This window comes from Gopherus evgoodei, chromosome 9 (genome assembly GCF_007399415.2).
Source record: "Gopherus evgoodei ecotype Sinaloan lineage chromosome 9, rGopEvg1_v1.p, whole genome shotgun sequence".
Classification (NCBI taxonomy): domain Eukaryota; kingdom Metazoa; phylum Chordata; order Testudines; family Testudinidae; genus Gopherus; species Gopherus evgoodei.
Window position 1 is genome coordinate 54,629,156 of NC_044330.1, and position 24,786 is coordinate 54,653,941.

At 43.9% G+C, this 24,786-nt stretch overlaps 1 protein-coding gene across 3 annotated transcripts in view; it reads right to left on the reverse strand.

Annotated features, from left to right (window-relative positions):
- Window positions 1-4,792: 4,792 nt before the first annotated feature.
- The window catches only part of EPHB1 (EPH receptor B1), a 356,755-nt gene continuing 336,761 nt past the window's right edge, over window positions 4,793-24,786 (reverse strand). The window contains exon 17 of one of the 3 annotated variants that reach the window (XR_004002015.1): window positions 4,793-5,204. The gene's annotated coding sequence lies outside the window, so the exon portion shown is untranslated. Of the gene's footprint in view, window positions 5,205-12,885; window positions 13,194-14,047; window positions 14,181-24,786 lie in introns of those variants that run through there. The other 2 variants (XR_004002017.1, XR_004002016.1) reach the window with 2 other exon arrangements.

Sequence of the window (24,786 nt, forward strand, 5' to 3'; positions counted from 1 at the left end):
GCCACCTCCCATGGCTTGCCGACCTGGGCACGTGCTTGGTGCGCCGGTGCCTGGAGCCACCCCTGCCAATTGTGCTCTGCTAATTGACTCAGACACATTTTATTAATGCTCCAGCAACACTGCACAGCTGCCCTGAACTATACAGCAACCTTCAGAGTCCCATGAAGGCCATCAAGCTGTCAGTGGCTGTCATGAGGACCTCTACTCACTGCACAGTAGTGCCTCCTCCTGGCAGCTCTGGGGATTCGCTCTTTCAGCCTGACACCCTCTTCTTGCAGTTGCTTGGCCCATCATCTCACTCTCTCCCTCTGCAGCCTCTCTGCTGCTCCTCAAGAGCTGCAGCACCTCATCATCCAGCCAAGTCACAAGAGACTTCCCCTTCCAGGGTAATATCAACATCTTCCTTACCATCCCAGGCAGACCTTAAGTCCACTGCCCTGGTTGGGACACTCATTAGTGGGTAGAGAGCATGGTCCCAGATAGCCTCCAAGCTCACTGCCTAGATTGTGCTTCTCCTTCAGTGGCTGATAGGGGAATCCAGGCTTGCCCCCTACTCTGGGTTCCAGTCCAGGGCCCTATCTCTAGCAGCAAAGGTCTGGGCAATCATAAACCTTCCTGCCACTCCTGTGGACTACTTCCTATATTGCCTATCCCAGGTTCACATTCTCCACGCTTCTAGCCAACCCCTTTCCTATAGGTCTGTTAGAGTCACCTTTCCCTTTGGGTCCAAATCCCTTTCTCTCCCTTGTCCCAGGGACAGTGGCTGCAGCCCTCTTCCCTAGAGACCCTTTTTGCTACCAGCAGCCTGGTTTGATAGAAGCTTCCCCCTCTTCCTGCACAAGTGAGCTTCCCTTAATTAGGGTTTTTCTCTCAGCCTAAATATCCCCTGGTTTGCAGCTTAATTGGTTGATTGGCCCATCTGGCCTACATTATCCCCTTCAGGGCGAGTGTGGGGAGCACACCTCATCACAGTGGCATTCTTGCAAATTCTGTTAAAGACAAACCACTTTCTGAAGCTGGAGCTTAGGTTGTAAATGTCTTTTGGTTACTCAGAGGGAAAAATGAACAAATGAACACTGTAGGTGGTTTTTATTTCCCCCTAAAAAACAAATAAATGGGAAAAGTTGGACAGTCAAAGAGAAGGCTACATTTCAAGAGAGAAATCCAAAAATCAAAAGTTTGGGAATATACAATTAAGACACTATTAGGAGTGTTAATGATGATAATGTAGGATTCAGGCCTGTATATTTGCCTGAGATGGGATTTGGGGTATTGTTTATCCATTTGATTTTTGAAGGAGAAAGTAGTTAAGGACATTGAGGTCAATGGTAATTGGGACAAATTACAACATGATTTTACAAAAGGTAGATCGTGCCAAACCAACCTGATCTCCTTCTTTGAGAAGGTAACAGATTTTTTTAGACAAAGGAAATGCAGGCGATCTAATTTACCTCGATTTCAGTAAGGCATTTGATACGGTTCCACATGAGGAATTATTAGCTACATTGGAAAAGATGGGGATCAATATGAAAATTGAAATGTGGATAAGGAACTAGTTAAAGAGGAGACTACAATGAGTCATACTGAAAGGTGAACTGTCAGGCTGGAGAAAGGTCACTAGTGGAGACCCTCAGGGATCGGTTTTGGGACCAATGTTATTTAATCTTTTTATTACTGACTTTGGCACAAAACATGAGAATGTGCTAATAAAGTTTGTGAATGACACAAAGCTGGGAGGTATTGCCAATACATAGAAGGACCAGGATATCATACAGGAAGATCTGGATCATCTCATAAACTGGAGTAATAGTAATAGGATGAAATTTAATAGTGAAAAGTGCAAGGCCATGCATTTAGGGATTAATAACAAGAATTTTGGTTATAAACTGGGGACACATCAGTTGGAAGTAACAGAGGAGGAGAAGGACCTCGAAGTATTGGCTGATCACAGAATGACTATGAGCCGCCAATGTGATATGGCTGTGAAAAAAGCTAATGTGGTGTTGGGATGCATTAGGCAAGGTATTTCCAGTAGAGATAAGGAGGTGTTAGTACTGTTATACAAGGCGCTGGTGAGACTTCATCTGGAATACTGCGTGCAGTTCTGGTCTCCCATGTTGAAGAAGGATGAATTGAAACTGGAACAGATTCATAGATTCATAGACTCTAGGACTGGAAGGGACCTTGAGAGGTCATCGAGTCCAGTCCCCTGCCCTCAAAGATGTAGAGAAGGGAGACAAGGATGATCTGAGAAATGGAAAACCTGTCTTATGAAAGTAGACTCAAAAAGCTTGGCTTGTTTAGCCTAACCAAAAGAAGGCTGAGGGGAGATATGATTGCTCTCTACAAATATATCAGATGAATAAATACCAGGGAGGGAGAGGAATTATTTAAGCTCAGTACCAATGTGGATACAAGTACAAAGGGATATAAACTGGCCATCAGGAAGTTTAGCTTTGAAATTAGACGAAGGTTTCTAACCATCAGAGGAGTGAAGTTCTGGAACAGCCTTCCAAGGGGAGTAGTGGGGGCAAAAGACATATTTGGCTTCAAGACTAAGCTTGATAAGCTTATGGAGGGGATGGTATAATGCAATTGATCTTTGACTATTAGTGGTAAATATACCCAATGGCTTGTGATGGGATGTTAGATGGGGTGGGATCTGAGTTACTACAGAGCATTCTTTCCTGGGTGTCTGGCTGGTGAGTCTTGCCCACATGCTCAGGGTTTAGATGATTGCCATATTTGGGGTCGGGAAGGAATTTTCCTCCAGGGAAGACTGGCAAAAACTCTGGGTTTTTTTCGCCTTCCTCTGCAGCGTGGGGCAGGGGGCACTTGCTGGAAGATTCTCTGCATCTTGAAGTCTTTAAACCATGATTTGAGGTCTTCAATGGCTCAGACACAGGTCTGATACAGGAGTGAGTGGGTGAAATTCTGTAGCCTGCGTTGTGTGGGAGGTCAGACTAGATGATCATAATGGTCCCTTCTGATCTTAAAGTCTATGATTCCATGATACACTTATATCCTTACTAATATGTGTGAACACTGTATGTTGCTTCTGCCTAGCCAGATGGGTTTGTTAGTATAATGGGAACAGATAAGAACAGCTACAGTGTTACTGGGCATGGTGGGAATGTAATATACGAGTGCACACTTGAAAACTGCCTTGACTCCTATCTCAAGGCAAGGTCAAGCAACCAGTTGGGATGGACAGGGAGAATTGTGGGGAAGGTGTGAGAAGCACTAAAAGGGCAAAGAAATGCCTGTTCCCGATCGTAGCACCACCTCACTCCTTACCCCTCCCATGGGATACAAAGCCCCCAGTCTCACAACCCTCAAAATGGACCATGACCATAAATTGTAAGAGGTGGGACCAAGGGCGTGTAGTGCAGGTATAATTATGCCTGCTAAGGAGTGGGTGAACGGAGCACTGGGAACAGGCTCTGCAGTGTTGGAGCTATGGATATGCTTGCTTGAAACTAACCCCAATAAACATTGCCTGCACTTCGGTCTTCTGGCCTTCTGCTTTCTGTCTGTGTGACAAGAACTAGGGAAGGAGGTGAAGGGAATATCCCCTAACAGACACAACATTATTAAACTGAATCATGCAGTCAAGGACACACAAACAACCGTAACTCTGCCCTCAATCTGCCACTGTCCTTCCAACCCCTTTGCACTTTGTATATATGATGGAAATATTTTCATTACAGACTCTGGGGTTTGAGGGAAGGCCCACTGAAGTCTACTGAAAGATTTGCAGAGAGCCTTGTAGTAACCTTTAATTAGAGCTGGGTGAAGAATTTGTGTTTAAATTTGGCCAGCAAACCAAAAAAAAAGAATCTGAAAAAATATTTCATTTCCACAAATATTCAGAAATTGTCAGGCAATTGGAAAAGTTCATTTGGGGTCATAAAAGCTTCTTCATTCCAGTCAGCTCCAGAAAACATAGATACATGCATGTGTGAGTTGTCTCCCACACTTTATAACCTTTAGCCAGTGTCAGAGCACTGGCCTGCATTGTGGGAGACCCACTTCTGAATCCCAGCACTGGAGCAGGGACTTGAACAAAGATCTCCCCCATCCCAGGTGAGCAGACTATAGGTTATTCTGTGATTGGCTGCTCTCAATCTCACCTATTGAAGCTGCTCCACTTTGTACAAATACTTAAATATTCATTGGACCAAACAAGTTGACAATGGTTGCCACAGTCACTGGCTGAACATCAAGGTGCAAGAAGCCTCTCTGATTCAATGCAGTCAAAAGAAGCACATAGAGGCTCTAATGTTTGAACCTATTCTCAAACTCACCCTCCGCACTGCCAAAAAGACTAAGGGCTTGTTTGTAAGGAGAGTTAGTACACTGTGGAACTTCTAGTGTGCAGTAGCAGTGTCCACATGGCCCGTTAGCAGGTGGCAGGTGGGTGCACTGCAGACTTACATTCCACCTTGCCACATACTAACTCTCTGCATAGGCAAGCCTTAAAAGAGACATTTTCTAAAGTATACACTGTTGACTTAAATCTGCTCCCATTGATGTCAATGGTAAATGACCAGTAACATCACCGAGAGCAGAGTCTGGCCAATGCTGAGTGCTTCTGAAAATCCCAACCTAATGCAAAAAGGAAAAACATTTTTTATTGCCATTTATTTATTTCTTGGAGATTTAATTATGAGTAAAGCAAAATGAATAACTTATAATGATGGATTTCTCCACTATTTTTACAGTATTTAACCAGTTCTAAGTCGAAGACAAATACCAGTTAGAAATCAAGTCTATGGAAGGGGAAGGAAAAGTGATCAGGCGTATTTCATCATTTTTATTGAGTGCAATTTTCTCTTTAGTACAATATTCTCTGAAAGTTACATTACAAACTCTGACAATTTAAACACAATCAACGAATCAGGGGAAAAAATTACAACTGGGCAAAATCTTGTACAGACATCTTATTGACTATGTACAGGACAGGGCATCTGCTGGCCGGCACAGTGCATGTTGATGAGGTGAGGGCTCTCATCACCTCTGCTCATCAGGACAGAGCAAGACCTTGGCATGACAGCCTGACTTTGCTGTGGAGAGGTCAGCATTCATCCTGCGGTCATGGTGGCAGGGTGCTTTGCCAGAGGAAATGGAGGAGGGCAGTACGGTGGTGAGCATTACTGTCCTGTCTTCATTTCCTTGTGAGATAAATTATTGATGTATTCCCCCTAAAAGAGAAAAGAGGAAGAACAAAATAAGAAAAAATGAGTTAATTTTAATGCAAAAAAACAGCATCCAAATTCTTCACATCACTTGTGCTTCGGCAGCATAGGAAAGAGCAGCAAAGCAAAGCACAGCTAAGAGATGGCATGCCCTACCTTAATTGGGTATATTGTTGGCACTAGAAGATATAATTTTGTAGGCTACAGTGATCTACAGAAGGCTCCCTGGGCTTCCGGCTTTAATATCACATATAGCACCATGCAGATGTTTAGTGAAAATATGTGCTGACTCCTTAGGAGTAAGTATCCTGGAAAATTCCAACCAGAATGCATGATCATTCCTGACATCTGTCCATAGTCATCATGACAGCTAGTCAGGCATTTCCTGCTGATAAAAGATTTTGGCAAGAATTGAAATTGTCTGTAGGAAAAATGTTGATTTTGTGAAAAATGTTCAATTTGCCATTGTAAAAATTGGAATAAAATAGTTCCTTTCAAGATGAACAGATTTGGATCAAAACATTTAAGTTAGTTGAATGAAATCAAAATGTGTCAATTCTGGCTAGCATTAAACTGTGTCAGCCTGAGTTACTGCAGTCCCTCATTGGTGGTGTAATTTGGGTGCCCACTGACCTTATTCTACCCAATGGGCTGTGCTTCCTGGCTGGAGTACATCTCCCAAGATGCACTACAGTCTTCACATTGGCTGATCTGCACACTGATTCAGGATGTTTCATGATCATGAGGCATCACGGGAAATGTAGTCTAGTCAGGAGTCTAGCCCATAAGGAAGAATAGGGGGATGAAGCACCTTAACTATAACTCCCATGAAGCACCATGGTGGCTCAGGGGGTCACAATTTATCAACATTTCTGTGGTTTTTATCAAAAACAGAAAATCCAGAAAAAAATTGTAGCAACCCCCCCCTTTTTCTTTTTTACAAAAATAATACATTTGTTTTCAGCACCATTTTTCACATAGAAAACCCCCATGTTTGAAAGAGTTCTAGCAAATCATCAGTCACACGTATAAGAAAGTCCTGGTCCCAAAGGGCTCTGACAGCCCAATAGACAAGATGAAATAGGTGGATGAGACAAAGACACAAGCAGGCAGGGAGGCAAGATGGAGAGACAGTAAAAAGTGGACATCATAAGTAATTCATAAGTGTAATAGGTAGAAGCAGAAGTCACAGGAACTTCATCTCGCCAGCTGCCTAGCCATTCTCCAGTGGCAGTTTTCTGTAGGCATTACAGCACAGGGGAATTTTAAGATGGAGCTTGGATAAAATGGTGACTTTGTGGGTTTGGATGGGGAGTTTTTCCCGGTGTATGTAAGGGTGACCAGGAGAAAGTGTGGAGATGCTCATGGGGAAAGCTGACAAGCAGGTCATGCAGGTGGAGCAAAGACCAGAGTCAATCTTGGGGTAAGATAATAGAATGCGTAGATAGGGTGGGGGTTGGACCATCAAGGACTTCAAATTGTATAATTGTAGAAATGTAGGGTTGGAAGGGACCTTGAGAGATCATCTAATCTACACCCCTCCACACACCTCCATGCTGAGGCAAGCTTAAGTATACCTAGGCCATTCCTGACAGCTAACCTGCTCTTGAAAACTTCTAGTGACAGGGATTCCACAACCTCCTGAGGTAACCTGTTCCAATGCTTAACTATCCTTATGGTTAGAAAGTTTTCCCGAATCTCTAACCTAACTCTCCCTTGCCGCACATTAAGCCCATTATTTCTTGTCCTTCTCTCTGTGGACATGGAGAACAACTGATCACCATCCTCTTTACAACAACCTTTAACATATTTGAAGACTGTTATCAGATCTCCTCTCAGCCTTATCTTCTCTCAGCTAGACATCTCCAGTTCTTTCAACCTTTCCTCAAAGGTCATTGTTTTCTAACTCTCTTATTTTTGTTGCTCTCCTCTGGACTCTGATTTGTTCACATCTTTCTTAAACTATGGCATCCCAAACTGAGCGCAGTACTCCACCTGAAGCCTCCCCAGTTGCTTTTTTTGCAGTGGCTGCACATTATTGGCTCATGTTCAATTTGTGATCCACTATTATCCCCAGATCCTTTTCAGCAGTACTGTTGCCTAGCCAGCTATTTCCCATTTTGTAGTTGTGCATTTGATTTTTCCTTCCTAAATACACTTTATTGAATTTTGTCTTACTGATTTCAAACCAATTCAGTTTATCCAGTTTTTCAAGCTCAAGAGCTTGCAACTCCTCCAAGTTTGGTGTCATCCACAAATCTTATAAACATACTCTCCTCTCCACTCCATCAGCCAAGTCATTAATGAAAATAGGACCAGGACTGACCCCTGCAGGACCCCACTAGCTATGTCCTCCCAATTTGGTCCTAGATGATCATATTTCTATAGTAAAGGAAACAACCCTTTACCACTTTCCCCCACGTTAGAAAATCTTACAGCAGATTACTTTACTATTTACTTGCAGCAGATTCTGTTACTATTCTTTAGATACTTCCTTTTCTTCCCAAAGAAGCAATACAGCTTTGCCTGGATTCTCCTCCCCTTCCCCTCTGGTTTTATGCTAGGCAGGGGTAATTACCCCTGGCCTTCCCATCTGTGCTTGAGATTAGCGTCAGCTCCTGGCTGTTAGCTGAAATCTGTGCCCCAGGCAGTGGAGTTAGTAACAGGAGAATTGACACCCCTATTGCTCTAACGCCAGCATGAGCCATAACTTTAATAAAACGAGGTTTGCTTAATGCTGCACTGGTAATAAGCTTTGTCCAAATGCTGCCTCTTTTCCCTCTGCCTTTCTTGCACACTGCACGGCTCAATCAGTGTGTATTCTGGCATAAGAACCAAACAATTTCCTTCTCCCCACTCCTTTACTCCTTTTCAGACCCTTGCTGAGGCTTCCAGCTCTAAATAAGAAATACTGTCAGCAGAGCCAAGCCAGGCTTTTCTCAATGAGCAGCTTCACTGGCAGGTGTTTGGTGGGGCTAGAGGTGCATTTGCCATGAGTGTAGCAGATAACCAGGTTCTGGTTCTGCCCTGCTTTGAAGTTCAGGGGTGTTTGGATCTAGGCTTTTGCTCTGAACCTGTCATCATTACGCAGTCATGGCAGAAGCACTGGACAAACACCCAGCACCCACCAAACAATATAGAAACAAGACACTGCAAGGACAGGATATATTGCCATTGGGGTTAATGGTCTCTCTGGTTTTGACTTCACTGCCACAGAAAAGTGTGTTTTTAACCGCAGGGTAACTAAGGTTCATAAGCTATCCTGAGGTAAAATACACTGAAGGCCTGACACTTTAGTTCTACCATGAGGTAAATTCACCAAGATCAATCCCTAGAGGGGAGATAGGGCTGTTTACCTGGCCATTTACCTTATGATAAAACTAAAGTGCCTGTTGTCTACCAAGTTTTTACTGGCAGTTGCCCTGAAGTAAAAAAAGTCACTTTATTAAGCAGTGACGACAAGGCCCCTGTCTTGGCTGTAGCCAGGAGTTGAATGCAGAGCATAGGCCTGAGACTAAGTTGAAGATACTTGTGCTGTAGAGAGCTCAATTCCAGAGAAAGCTCCTCCTAAGGGGCACAGAACTATAAATCCTATACAGGTCTCTGCTGTGTAAGAAGTCCCTACTATCAGTCACCAGTAAGGACAGAAACAAGACTTCTATTACCAACAGCATAAGCCTCTACCAACTGAGGTAGAGGAACAGATCTGCTATCTTGTAGCAGAAGGCACTTTTTCTCTAAGTGGGCCAGTCAGTAAAAGGAGAGACGGTCTCCACACATCTAGCCAGCATGGGGCATGTAGAAAACCCAGCATGGCAGCAGGACTGTACCTCACCCATCCCTTGCCTCCAGCAGGCATGCTCTAAGTGGGAGATGGATTATGTACTTAAGAGGAGAAAAAAAATTTGGGGCAGGTTAATTTGAAAAAAATAGAGGATGTTGGACACCACTTTGAAAGAATGAAAGACTAAGTCCTAGGGGGATCCTTCCATGGGCAGAGGTCGAGTTAGATGGTCAAAGTTGCATGGTAACTTAATTTCTCAGCAGGACACTTCTGAATGCTAAAAACTAAACACATACTCTGGGCGTTTCAAAGGAGCTAGATGTTCAGTTTTCACTGAAAGTCACTGTGGTTTGGGTGCATGGCTCCTGACCAGGTCTTTGGAAGCATCAGTCATCAACATGGCTCCCCTTACCCAGAACTGCTGATTTGAACAAGACAAAAACTAGCTGTGATGATTGCTCAGTTCAACCAGCTGCTGCTAGGCTGTCTCCCTGATGGGCCAGCTCTGCCCAGAGAGCCAGGTTGCAGGAGATAAGGGGGTGGGAACAGGGGGAGAGAGAGTGCCATGGGCAGTGAGTGGAGTTGTGGTGATCATGCTGAGGGATCCAGTCATAGATTTGTTTGGCATGGCCATGGATAACACTCTTGGGATCAGAATTCTATGCCTGTTTTAATTGAGCTCTGGCTATAGCTGCTTGAAAAAAAGAATCTGTGCTGGACAGTTGTGACTACCTAGAATGTACTTTGGGCATAGCCCCAAAGAGGAGAAGAAACAGAATGGGATTTCTGTGCCCACTTGGAATAGGCATTTGGTTCAACTTCCAGGGCTAGGAGAAGAGGAAGCTGAATAGGATTCCGAGACCCACATTCATTGGAATCTGGGCATAGGCCTTGGGATAAGAACCTGAGATAGATTTCTGAGCAGATTAAGTATGGATTCCAGGTACAGAGGAAGATAATCCCAAAATGGACACTAGCCCGCAACACTCCCCCACCCCCCGCAATGGACCACATTTGCACCCTTAAGGATAATGGGAAGCTAAATGAGACTTCTGTGCTCACCATAGAGACTGCCTCTCTTCAAGTGAAAAATGGCATTTTTCATGAAAAAGACTAGGAGGATTCCAGCAAAAAAGAGAGCAGTGCTGGGAGCACCTCCTACTCACACTGTAACCAATAAGTGCAGCACGGAAGCAAAATCCCATTATTTAGCCACTTCAGGGGGGCACAGAAGCTTTTAATATCCAATTTCACCTTGGAAACATAAAGCCACCACATTAAATAACAAAGCAATTGACCGCTGAGTAGCCTTGTTTGGCTACCAATAACTGGGGGCCTTCAGCATAATTATACTAGGGCTTCTGTACTACTGTCCTAACTTACTGATGCTTTTGAAAATAATTCCAGCTGTGTCTGACATTTTGCTCCTATTAAAATTCATCATCATACTGAATAAAAATCATTTTAGCCCACCTAGGTAGTAATGAAACTTTTATTTAGTAATGCAGATTTCAGCAGAAAAAAGGGGAGGAAGCAGAGGTGAGAAAAGAAGAGCTGGGAGAGAGAAACTGAGATTAGCTCAAAAGATAATTTATATGGAAGAAAATATATATCCATGTATTTCTTACACCAGGGTCCATTTTCAATGCCACGCTCAGATGTTAGGCCTCATGGCTCACATTAACATTAATGGGTGTAGGAAGTCTAAATTGCTGAAGAACTCTGCACTGAAAATGCATCCCAGTTATGTTTTACAAAAGGCATTACATGTCAAATATATCAGTTAAAATGTCGCTTAACTGACAGGGTCTCCCGGGGTCAGAATCTCTGTAGGGGTAAATCAGCATGGTTGCCTTGAAGTTAGTGGGGTGACAGTGATATACTGCAGCTTCAGATTTGGCCATATAAGATTAAACAATATATGTAAAAGACAGACTGCTCTTCAAGGAGAGGAAGGATGTTCTTGTGGTTTAAACACTTGGAGAGCTGTCTTTTCTTCTCAGCCCTGCCACACACTCAGTGTGTGGCCTTTGGCAAAATATTTAGGTTCAGATCCTCAAAAATCTTGAGGATCTGGGTCTTAATGTTTCCATCCCATGTCTGTAAAATGAGCATAACAATCTTGCCTTTGCCTGCCTTGTTTGTTCACACGGCAGGTGCTACAAGGCAGAGAGGGTCTCCCATTATGTGTCTGTACAGTGCCTAGCAGAATGAGAGAGAGAAAATAAAGCACAGATGACAGATGTTAGTCATGCCGCTTAAAGGACTACTAGAAGGTGCTGAGATGTTATGTTGAGGAGTGTGGTAAAAGCTATAGACTATAATAACGAGGCGCTGAGCTCAGCCTATAAGCATTACTGTAATATAAATAGTAATAACTAGGATACACTCATGAGGAAGAAGAGGCACTATACCTGGCAAAGTGCTATTGATATTGATAGAGACAAGCTGGGTGAGGTCGTATCTTTCATTGAACCAACTTCTGTTGCTGGAAGAGAGACGCTTTTGAGCATCACAGAGCTTGTAGAAAGATTGTCCTTTCCACCAACAGAAGTTGGTCATATAAAAGACATTACCTCACCCACCTTGCCTCTCTGGGACCAACGTGCCCACAACAACACTGCAAACAACGTTTGTGTTGGTATCAATTGTATAATAATGCATCATTCATTATTTTGGGAGCAAACTGCATTCTCCCTCTTAAGGGCCATAAAAACTAGGTTGCTTTGCAGAATTATTAATTATAAATATAGTGACACTTCACAGCTGCATGAAACACATTTGATCAAGTATAACACATGTAACACATTTGACCAGTGCAAAGAAAAGATGTCTATTATTCCTGCAAGAGTTACAGGGGGAAAATGAATAGGAAACACAGGCAGCCCAAAAGCAAGCAGGAGCATACATCAGGGAAGAAATATAGAAGAACATAGAAAGGGATCCCCGTTTTGTGATGAGAGAAGTGAGGAAAGAAAGAGGGCAAAGCAATCACTGTTTCTTTAACGGTTCTCACAAGCTCTCCCCGGGGATCAGCCCTTATAAATGCCATCTCCCTGGGGAATCCCAATTGTCAATGAAGTGCAGTTTCACACTTAACAGGGAGGATAATTTGACAGCCACAATTAATGCAAATGGTGCTTTGATTCCCTGAAGGGAGGCCAGCCAGTAGTTAAGAGTTAAAACATGCTTTCTCTGTGTTAACACCGCTCTCCTGCCAGGTGTATGAGACAGAAAGCTTGTTAATTTCCAAAGGCATTAAAGAGAAAGAGTGAGTAGGAAGCCTGCACAAAGTATAAGGAGTCAATGAGGTGCACGGAAGACAGGTGAAAAGGAAAGAGCTTGTAAGGATTCAGTCTGCTGTTTCCACTGACTTGGCTATAGCAGGGCCCTGACCCTGGATGGTGCTGGACATCCAGGGAGAAGTGTTCATTTTCATTAGGGTGTTCTGCAGTTCTTCCTATGTATCTAAACACTCCTTTGGCTAATCTAGACCACTCCAAGAGCAGGATAAGAGTAAAGCCTGTTAATATACTCAGGCTCCCAAATCATGCTTCTCTGAACTAGGCAAATCTCATTTAACACTTTTGCAAAGATGAGCCCCTTACAGACATTTTATGGCTCTATACAATGTGAAAATCCTGCTTAGTACCCACGTATATGTGCTGAGCTGTCCTGGAATCAATAATAAATATCACACTTTGCATTGGTATAGGGCATTGCACCTGAGGATCTCAAAGTGCTTTACAGACACAAATGAATTCAGTCTTGCAATACCCCTGTGAGATAGGAGAGTATTACATTCCCTGTCCTGAGGCTGGGGAAATTGGGCTGGAGGTAGGTGATGTGACTTGCCCAAAGTCACAAAGGATGTCCGTCGCAAAGCTGGGAAAAGGCAGCAAGGAGATAGATTTCATGAACGCAGGTAGTCATGTCCCCTCTTTTCTATCTCATCTGAAAGGTGGCACCACCAGAAGACCAATGCCTCTTTACCCAACCATTGGGCGAAGAAATGGTTTAGTTTTAACCTTGCTTGTGGCTCCTTCCATTCTCCTTTTGGGGTCAGTGGTCTTGGAGGGCCTGGATGGAAGAGTCTTCCCTAGCCCTTGTGCAGGAGGCATAAGGGGGGAGAAGCCCCCCCACATCCCTTCCCCATCCAGGCAATCCAGGCCTTCAGTGTTGTGATCCATATTGTCCCATTTGGGTTTTCCCTATTTAATACAAAATAAATAATAAACAGATAAGTAATTAAATAAGAGACCAGTGCTCTTTGCACTGAATAAAATCCAACCCAATTAAGAAACGACCGTAGGAGAAATTGTGTATTTAATGATCAACTCTTTGACAGCAGGAGCTGGGCTCTCCCAACTCTTCAAGCTAATACAATCTCTGGGCCACAGAGGTGAAATCAGGATTAAGTGATTCTGAAATCCAAAGTGTGTTGGGTGGGCTCATTTCTAAATTGTTCAGGGGAAGGACCCAGGAATCCTGTGAAAATGTCTTAGCAAATTGGTGAATGGGGAAAGAACTGACTTGTGCAGGTTGCAAGCCCACATGTCTATGGTTGGCTCTAGAGAGCTCCAGTCTGCTTTTCAGATATGAAACTCCCCAGGTATCTTGCTCCTCAAATATAATACTTGGCATAGTCTGTATTTCATGCTGTCAGTCCCACTCAGTGCTAATTAGCATTGATAATTGCACTGATGTAAACCATCATTTTCATGCCTTCTCTCCCCACCTTCAAAACAAGAGTTCAATTGCCTAATGAGACCCTTGAGGATAATCATCAAGATGGAGGGACAAATTCATCCTTAGTGTAACTGAATTGACTTCAATGAAGTAACTCCAGGGATGAAAATGCCCTAAGGAAAGCAAAGATTGTGGGCAAGTGTGTGTGAGAGAAAGACAACTGAAAGGGAGACAGACGAGAATGGAAAGTTATGGTGATGAGAGGTAGTGTGTCCTAGTGGATAACGTACAGTACTAGGAGTCAGGAGACCTGGCTTTTGTTCCCACCTCTGCTATGGAGCTGCTGTGTGTCCCCGTGCATGGCACATCACCTGTTTGTGCCACTGTCTTCTCTTCCATCTGCTGTCTTTAAATCCTTCATGGCAGGCGGGAACTGTCCCCCACTATGTGCTCATACAGCATGTTGCAAAGTGGGGCATCAGGTCTGGCCGTTAGGCACTGCTGTAATGCTGATAATAATACAGAGACATCAGAACCAAACAGAAGGAAGAACACGAAGAAGGCACCAGGTCAGTGAGAGGGGAAGGGGAGGCAAACAAAGAACTACTTTTATGTGGCAATGGGCAAATAACAAAGTAGGAAACCTAGCAAATGCAATACCTTTGATGGGGTTAAAGCCAATAGAGAAGGAATTCTTTTGAGCCTGCTATTCTGCTACTGGACTTTAACCATCATGTGTAAGGAGCTAGATAACTTGGTATCAGAGTGAAATTCCATTTCCTAAGCAAGTCACTGCTGGTCACATCTAAAGTGCTTCATCAATGAGCCAAGGAAATACTCTGACCTGGGCTGGCAATGAAATTCAGGCAGTATGCTCATGCAGTCATGGCTCTGCGACTATTCAGCTATTAAGTGACACTCTGCACAGTAAAGCATTATAGTATTTTTCCTGGGATAAAGGATCCTTGGATGGGAATAAACATGGATGCTCTGCCTTCTGCTCTCCCTCTTTGTTCTCTGGCTTCCTCCATCCTCTCTTCCCTCTTCTGCTGCCTTCTAAAAATGGGATGGTTGAGTGGTGAGGTTGTAAGGACAGAGGGAGCTGTTCTTCCTCTTCCTGATCCATGAAGATGCAGCTGGCCTATGACCTTTGTTGGGTGGTGGTTTTGTGACATCATGTCCAGTGAGATGATGAAGCCAGAGGTGCTCACCAGTAAATCAGTCTCACCTCCCCTTGCTGCAGCACAGAGAAAAGAGGAAAGGTAGCCCCAGTGTTTCTCAGGGGGTGTTTTCAAGGAGAGCACAGAAGGAATGACAACTGCCGCATTCAGAGCAGTGAGTAGCTGAAAGTGCTGTTGGTGTCGAGGGCGGTGTGCATTCCTAGGTACCTTGTTTGAGAGCTGCATGTGTGGGCTGGTTGAGAAGTTGGGGCAGTGAGCCAGTGCTGAGAATGAGGGGGATGGAAGTGATAAATGCCAATGCTGAGTGAACACTCTAGACAGCTAGCAGAGGATTTCCATGGGAATTCCCCAGGAAGCTCTTAGAAGAAGCCGCTGAAGCGTGCAGGCCAGGCACTGTGAAGTCCTATCAAACTCTCTGAAGAAAGTACACAGCATAACTGGAATACAGCATGGATCCAAAGGTGAGCTGATGCACAAGGTGTGTAGTGTTGCTGTTGCTGAATGAAAACCAGGAGAACTACATTTACATGAAGTGCAAATCCATCTGCTTTCTGGAAGAAAACTTACCAGGACCTGACCAGCAGATCAGATCAATGGGAGAAAGCAAGAAAGCAAAACTATTAAGCACCAAAGGATAAATCATCAGAACCATCTCAAGTTGGACACAATGGCTGGAATGCTTCTGCAGAAGCAAGTATATAGATAGACAAATATGGTGAATAGAATGAGTAACACTAAAAGCTAGAGAACACCAACTGTGAAGTGTTTCTACTCACCAACAACCTACTCATCAACAACCATATTCTGCACTTGAAAAGGAGTCAGATGAGGAGCATACTGACAAAAGGAAAAGAACACGGGGTAGCCCAACTGATAACCTCAATGAAATAAGTAAAGTGGAGTCACCAGCAAAACAAAGGAGACAAGTAATCCTGATTGGTGACTCCATGGTGAGGGAGGGGTAGCTCAGTGGTTTGAGCATTGACTTGTTGTATGCTCAATCCTTGAGGGGGCTATTTAGGGATCTGGGGCAAAAATCTGTACTTGGTCCTGCTGTGAAGGTAGGGGACTGAACTTGATGACCTTTCAAGGTCTCTTCCAGCTCTATTTTCAGGGGGAGGGATAGCTCAGTTGTTTGAGCATTGGCCTGCTAAACCCAGGGTTGTGAGTTCAATCCTTGAGGGGGCCATTTAGGGATCTGGAGCAAAAATCTGTCTAGGGATTGGTCCTGCCCTGAGCAGGGGGTTGGACTAGACAACCTTCTGAGGTCCCTTCCAATCCTGATATTCTATGATAATCTGAGCTGAGATACTGAAGGGTATAAATTCTGACACACTTCCTGAGTAGCCTTCCTTACTGGCCAAGTTATGCCAGTGAAATCAAGCAGCTATTTGTGGAGTAAGTCACTACTCACTGTGCATAACAGTGGTAGAACATGGTCCTTAGTGCATTTCACAGGTACATAAGTAGGACTACTGAAATCAAATTAAGAAAGGGAATTTAGGCCAAATATCGGGAAAGCCTTTTATTTATTAATTGTTAGCTATTATAGCATGAGGTTGCAAATGAGACTGGCATGGGAAATAATAACAAGCTCAACTCCTATTAGACAGACCACAAAAAAATGTACTGCACCAATATCAGAACTGAATGGGCCTGATTCTCCTTTCCCTTATATAGATGTCAGTCTAGAGTAACCCTACTGAAGTCATTAGCATTGTACCAGTGTAAAACTGGTGGGAAACTAGCGTCAACCCCAAAGTCTCCTTTTCTCCCCACTCCTGTCAGCTTCTTCCATCATCTCTTCCTCTCTCTTTTTCCTCTCTCCAACCTTCATCCTCTTCCCACTTTCCTTAATAGAGTTGGTTAAAATGCTTTTGGAGGCTTCCAATTTGTTTTTTATTAAAGTTCATCTCTTGCTTCCAGTTGCTGGACCTAGCATGCACCTTCACGCACAAAACGTGTGGCTGGAATGGCACTTCCACCTGGTCAGAGCAGGACTGTAAAAGTAGCTCACTCTGCACAGAAGCATAGGAAGATGTAAAGTTAAAAACCTGATCAGAGTTCAAGCATTTCAGGTTGTTTTCACATGGGTTGGCACACTTTCATGACAAATCTGCCATAAGAATAACTTCTTTCAGCCCTGTTTTCGCATAGAACCTGCTTTATGCTCTATTAGTAGTCATATTTCAGTAGCACCTAGAGGCTCCACTGGGCTATATAAACATATAATGAGAGACCTTCCATTCTCAAATCTGCCTGCTGCAGGGTTCTTAGGCTTTCCGCCAAACCGTAGTACCAGCCACTGTCAAAAACAGGGTTCTGGACTGGATGGATTTGGGTCAGCTCCAATCTGGCAATTTCTATGGCCCTAAATTCAAAGACCTCACAGTCTAAATGCACAATGAGTGGGTTGGCAAACAGGCCACAGAGAGGTAAAGAGACTTGCCTAAGGTCAGACAGAATTTCAGTGGAAACTCTGCGATTAGAACTGAGGACATCCACTGGATCCACCCCACGGGCTCATGTTACTCTGTGAATGCAGCAAGCATTTATATATGGGGTATCTATCTGCTACCCAGAATCACCTTGGAAGTTTCTAATACTAAGTTCGTTCTCTTTCTCTCTCTCTCTCTCTCTCTCTCATCCAGGGGAATCTTATTTTGAATTTCACAAGAGGGTCTCCTTGAACTTAAAATCATTTGGAAGGCTCCCAAGTTATAATTAGATCATCATCCATCGTGGCAGGCTCTGATATAAGAGCTGCCAAATCAGATTATGACATGTAAATTGAATAACCTTCTGTAGATCACCTTACTCAATCAGAACTTTGAAGAAGCAAATATAGAACACCTGCTTTAAGTGCAAGAGGATGATTTAAAACTCTGATCAGAATGGTAAGTCTTTAAACAATAAATTAATCACATATAACCCAAATACAGAGAAATGAAGGCGGGTGAGGAGGAGGAAGTACAAAGAGTTAGAATTTGTTTGGCAGTGTTTGAAAATCTGTTGTGAGGTTTGGAAATCCATTTCTCAAGTTGGAAACCTATTGAATTTTTTAAAGTTAAATTCAATGTTTAAAAATAATGACTTCTAAATGAACATATTGTGTTTCAAATTTATTAGCAGCTTTTCTAGATCAGAAGAAAGAGATCTAAGATATGCAAATGTGTATATGCTAGTTGTAAATCAGCAACAATGATCATGGTAATTCACTAAAAAATGCTGTAAATGAAGCCTGAGTATTTATTCTGCTCTAGATTCCCTGCCTTTGCCAACTGGAATACTCTTGCAGCATCCCAATCAGTAGGAGACACCAGGTTCTCTTCTAAATCATCATGTCCCAGATTGCCCCAAGGTCTCTTGGGAAGTCTATTTGTTTGCACCTTGTAATAGTGGGGTCTGGGCAGCTTTTGTAACAACACATATGCAAAAAGAATTCCTATGAACTCTTAGTTTAAACTATTTGCACCCACAGAGAAATATTAAATATCTTGGATGGGATTTTCCAAAGTGTTTGTGTTGGCCTAACTCGGCTCCCACTGAAGCTAATGGGAGTTAGGGGGAAGCCATTCCACATGTTGTCAGAAAATAAGGACTCTGACATTTACTTTTACTCCATTCTGGTTCTTTCTACCTTCTCTTCACTTGGAAGGGTCTGCGGTCTAGGAGATAGGGCACTGTGTTGGGAGTCAGGAGACCTAACCTCTGCCACTGACCAGCTGGTTGGTCTTAGGCATCTTACTTCACCTCTCTGTACTTCAGTTACTCCATCTGTAGAAGGGGATAATGAGATGTACCCTCCTTTATACAGTGTGCTGAGATCTCTGGATGAAAATTGCTGCCTACAAGGTAAGCATTATTATTTGTGGCAGAATAAACCTCTCACTATGCTACATCAGTAATCATCAGTTACTAAACTACCTCGAATTGTGAGGTCACCGAATCCTTTGTGCTCCTAGACTGGATATCAATAAACGTGATTACTCTCTCAGTGAGCACAAAGCCAAAAAGAAAAATCAGGAAGTACAACACAGATCTCGAGTCATTACCCACAGAGAGAGAGTGGAGATCTTCAAAGTGCAAAATAACCTACCAATGATTTTCTCGGGGGGAAAATGAATACATTAAAACTCCCCAAAGCTGACAGGCTTAGAAATAATGATCCGAGTTTGCTCTTATTTAAAAACCGGCTTCCTGCTGCTTTCACTGCAATCCTTGCTTTAACTTTCAGCAACATTTACAATTAAATATACATAAGTGCTTTCAAAGAGCCGTTAATTTGTAGGTCATTAACAGTGCAAAATATATTTCCTTTATTTATAAAAAGCCACATAATAATGCTATTAATCTGTCCTCTCTCCCTACTTCTAATGGTGTTATTGTCTCTAATATGAGAGCGATTGACTTTACCTTGGCTTCCAGCTACACTGCAACCCATTTTAATTACTGCTATCAGAAAGCAGTCTAACACTCATGTGCCTTGACTTTCCACAGATGGCGTTTTATAAAAGAGTGATGAATTCCAGAGAAAAAGGAAACATCTGAGTTTGACTTTGTTGGGCACCAACAAAATAGAGTTATACTTCAGGCCCAGGAGGGATCAACATAATAATCTAGGCTGAGCATCCAGCACAGGCAAGAGAATGTCACCCAGTGTTTTCTCCATGAAGCCCATGTCCTGTGCCATGTTTTGTAGAAGGACATGCAGTCTTGCGTCAAAGATCCCAATGATGCAAGAGCATCTTCCACTCCAGAGGCTGCAGGTTTCGGATGATACAGTCTCAACAATGAGTGTGATGTAGTGCATTTCTCATACACACACCAGCTCCTTCCCCCACCTCCATACCCCCACTCTTGTCTCTGTCACAAAAATCCGAGCTTTCCACACCTCCAACTGCTTCTTGAGTGGGCAGCGAGGGCTTTATACTGCTCAGTGGAACTGTAAACAGCCATTTAACAAACACCACACCATCTGTCCACAGCTGTAAGGGAGATTTAAGCACCTCTCCAAGCCACTCACAGCAAGTTTTATGCCCCTACTCCCACCCCAATCACAAAGCTATCAGCTTGGGGACCCCAGGAGGCCTTCAGTCACTGAATGTCTTCTTCACATCCTAGATCTCAGTCTCTCATGGCCTACCTCCCTCAGCTCTGCCCCCTCTCCCCTCCCCACAGCTCTTTGCTTTACGAGATAAATTACTTGAAGTACAGCCTGTCAGCAGTCTCCTAGCAAATCCACTACATGCAAAAAAAAAAAAAAAAAAAAAAAAAAAAGATGATGACTAGGCTGAGATTTTGTGGTTGCCATAGAAATGTAGAAATGAAACTGACAATTGAAAAGCATTTCACAGAGTAAAAGGACATGATTTGAGAGTGTGAGAGAACAAGATAGATTCAGTCAAAGAAAATAAAGAGTGAAGCAAGATAGACAAATAGATTGATCAGTAGATAGACATAAGAAATAAACAGTGAGTGAGAAAGATAGACTCACTGCCAGAAAAATGCCAGCCTGTGAAATGGACAGACTTGGCAGCATGGAGAACAGAGAGGGAAAGGAATTAAACAGTGATGCACTCAGATAGCAAGACTCAGAATTAGGGATGTAATACGTGCTGGGCTTAACAAGTCACAAGTAGGAAGGGAGCATTCATAGGGAGAGCCTGGATGGGACTGGTCTGCTGTCTAAACCTGGTTCCCAGCCCTAGAGTCCATGCCCACCTCCCCAGTTCTATGCTCCCCTCCATCTTTCCAGGTACCATCCTCCCTCCACTTCCATCTCTCCAAGTCCGTTCCTGAAGTCAGTGGGAGCTGCAATGGATGATAAGCACCTCTCAGGGCTTGTAGTGGGACATATAAAAAAATCTGATGGTAGAACTGCCAAAGTCATGTGCGCCTGAGAGAAAATGGCAGTACGCTGGTGCCCTTTTACAATGCCATGCTGCCCTCTTGTAAAGCTGCCTGGCCTCACAAGAGAGAACAAAAAAGACATTGATTGTTAAACTGGCTGTCAAAAAGCACATCCCTCAGTGTTACTGGAGGCATCTGCCATTTTAAAAGAAATTGTTTGGGATGGCAAGGGCCATAATCAAATGTCACATCTGGGCAAAGAGAGACCTATACGGACTGAAGAGACAGCTTGGCAGACTCGTAGTGAGCCTGGTGACAAACAACTCAGAATTAATTTGAGCTAGGGACAGACATATCCAACTTCAGATCTTCCTCTGCCCTGTGAGACGTGACAATGTTGCCTGTTGCCATTTCCAAGGGTGCCAGGTGGGCAAAGCCCTCCCTTCAGAGGCATCAGAACTGGAAGAAGAAAAGATCGTAAGCCACCCACTCTGGATGCAACCCCTGCCCTGGAATGAAGCAGGAGAGGTGCTATCTCTTAGCTGGCAGGAAGAAGAGATGTCAATAATCTGCCTTGGCATGACTCTAGGAAAGCCCTGATGGCTGAACAAAGTGCAAAAGCAGCAGCATGAAGCGGCCAGTCTAAGGATCCAACAAAAATCAGGACAATTTGGTTCTGATCGATACATTTATCTTCTCCTACACTAGAATCCACAGGTCCAGGAAAGAAATGGATGGATTGTAATGCCCACCTGGCAGGCTACCTGGCTACAGGCTTTCACACCTAACACTCTCCTCGTAAAATGCTCAGCGCTGCACCACAGCTTCTAAAGACTCCATAACCTTATTGACAAAAGAGATGCCTTGGACAATCTGAGTGCAGGAAAAGGGTACCAATCCTCCTGGGTTGTCCTGGAGTCTCCAGGAAATTAAAATCAATCTCTAATTAAAGATTATGTCAGGTGATGAAACCTCCAGGAAAATGTCCAACCAAAACCCTAGTGCAAGGGCAGAACCTCCTTCCTTAAAATAGGACAAATACACAGGCAGGAACAAAACTGTCCTACTCTCCACACCAGATTGACTTGGTCAGAGCAGACACCGCTGGGGCCTTACAAGGCCACAAGGGAGAGCAGAATAACTTGAAGAAATAGAGGAATTGTGAAAGGGAGGAATCTGCAGGGCCCACCCCACTTTGTTTCCTACAGCCAGGAGAAGGGAGGGTGGCCATGCTGGAGGCTTCCCACACCATGGATTCTAGCAGCCTGTCTGAGGCAGGGTTTGGAGCTGGCAGTAGCAGATTTCCAGCAAGCTGGGAAAGCCACTCCCTTCACTCCCCAGAGGAGAGCTGTTGCTTGGCTGCTTCAAAGCAGATGGATGCATTACTCCTTTGCTGCTGGGGCAAGTAAGAGGCCTTGTAGGACATTATTGCTGATGGGTGGTGTGATGGGGCCTGTGCACTCTACCCTGATGGGGAAGGGGCAAGAGTGGCCTGTGTGGGTGGTGGGAAGGAGGCCTTTAAAAAGGAGGAAGCTGCTGTCTGCAAAGCAGGAAGGACTTCGGAGCTGGAACTAGCTGGAGGGACTCCTGCAACAGCAGGGAGAACTTCCTTATTGGAGACCACCAGCCCTATTGGGCATGTAGTGAATTCCCAGCTGAGCCTGATTTAGCTCCCCAGCCAGAATGACTCTTGTAAAACCACTCTACAAGCACCCCCAAAGTGAGAGGGTATTGCTGGCTATTTCTCTTTTGGGTTGGCTCCAAGAAAGGTTTATTTTCAGACACACTGGAATGTTTGTTTCCCTTTTCGGTCCCCACTGGGAAGGAAATATAAGGCAGCCCAGAAAGGGCAGAGCCCACTGCAAGAACTAAGAGATGGGGACCAGAGTTGGGTCCACCCAGTATTAACTGTGGCTCCAGCCAGGTGGGAGAAACACCTAAGAGGGATTGTTTACAGGCAGGTCTTAGCTGTTCTTCCCATCCTCCCTGGGTCCAGAGGAGGGCATGGAAAGGAGCAGGTGGGCTGTAAAGCTGCAGGCATTGCAGCGAGGACAGGCTGAGACTGTTCAGTGAGAACACTATGCTTTCCAAAGGGAGCAGCACTGAGCTGCCTTCAGCAGGTAGAGGGAAAACACAGGGAGCCATGGTTCAGCTTTGTGCCCATTTCAGACACCATGTGTGCAAAATGGACATGGCTACCCAGAAGCTGTATTCCTGTGTATGGGAAACAGGGCCTTAGAATGCAGCCCTGGAAATCTGGAGGTCACTCTTCCAGCTGGCCAAACCCATTCAGAAATGCAAGTCTGAAGCACTGATGTTTGAATTTCACAGGAGAAAACTCCTTGTATCTCACATGGCGGTGACATTCCATTTCTTGTGAACCTAGTCATGAGCTGTTTGTTAAGACAGTGGGGGAGAAAGACACTTTGAGACAGAAAACTGGGAGGAAGAATAAGGAAATGAAATCTGGGGTGATGTTATAATCTGAAATTCTTCTTAGAAGGGAGTGGCCAAAGATTTTATTATGTGGTCAGTCAACAGTCATGCTGGCTCAACTCAAGAGGTAGGAGAGTTCTCAATTAACACATTCTCTTGTCCACCCAAGAAAAGTCCCATCCAACTGGCCCTAACTGGGTTTTATTCCTGAAAGTACAGCCTGCCCAAGTCAATACTGCTGGGGAAGTCAGCACGGTGCCCAGCCAGATAATCTTGGAGGTCATGTCTTTTGAAGGTGATGCTTCTAGAAATAATTTAAAATCACACAATAGTCCTCCTTGCACAGCTGGTCAATCTTATCTTTGCAAAGGTCCCTTGGAGACATTGCTACTCACATCCTCAAGTCACCTTTAACCTTTGATCTCTATGTAATGAATCATGTGGGGCCTGCTCTTTGAAAAACAGACAATTGACAGAAGAAGGGTAGGTCACACTTCACTTGTAGAGACAGCTTCAGATTAATGCAGAGCAACGGGAAGAATGTAGTTATGATTTCACTTACGCAGCCAGAAATGTAGCTCCACATCTATTGCCACGCACCTAGGTGCCTTATGTTCAGAAAACCAATAACAACATCCCAAGCTTCTATCTTTAAGGCCTACAGCAAACCTGCCCTTTCACTTCTTTCCATAAGATCTCCACTTCTTCAACATTAAGCTAAAGCAAACCTTGTACAAAGCCTTGACTCAATAGGCAGGTATTACATTGTGCCTGGCAGCTCATTAAACTCAGCATCCTGGAACGAGCTACTTCCAGGGACGTGGCCCTGCACTGAAAATGCTCTGCTGTCCGTGGTGGAGAGTGTAATCTTAGGGGTCAATGGTGACAGCAACTCTGGAGAGCAGAATTCTTGCAATGAGAAACCAGGGGAAGGAATAAAGCTCCTCACACTGGAGTTTGCACAATCCATTGTAGGACTTTTTTTTTCTTGAGAGTGGGAGTGAGAGTGTGTGTGTGTCTGAGAGAGAGAGACACACACAGGAGTTTAAGGGAAATGTTCCACAAAACTTGCAAACAGGGGCTATTACATTTTATTCATTTTTAGAGCTAGACATAAATGCTAATTATTTCTTGCTGGAAAGTATTGGGGGCCAGGGAATCCTGTGGAAATTTTGGGAGGGAGGAGTCAGGGAAGCCAGAAATTTTGGGAGGGAAGGGTCTTTTATTTTCAGTTTTCTGTTGAAAAGTCAGAAAATTTCTATCACCACTAAAATTTTTCATTAAAAATTTCCAACTATATAAATAAATGTTTTGAAGGAAGAATTTCAACCAGCCCCACTCATTTTACCATAAATCCCCTAATCATTCATTTCTAGAAAGCAGCTTTTAAATACGCATAGGTGCAACATTTTGAGTCATTTGCCATGGAACGCATTGACATTATTTAGGTCTGGGAAGACTGCTGCTTTGGTGCTTCTCTCCCACTAAGATGAGGGACCAAAGCCGCCCAAGAAAACCTAGAGAAAGGTTCTGGGCAAACATTGATCACTTGTTGATGGGATGGTGGGCTATTAGAAAGATATTTTATCCCTGGCTGCTGAGGTAACTTTACCCTCACAGGCCACCAAGTCTTAAAGACGACTTG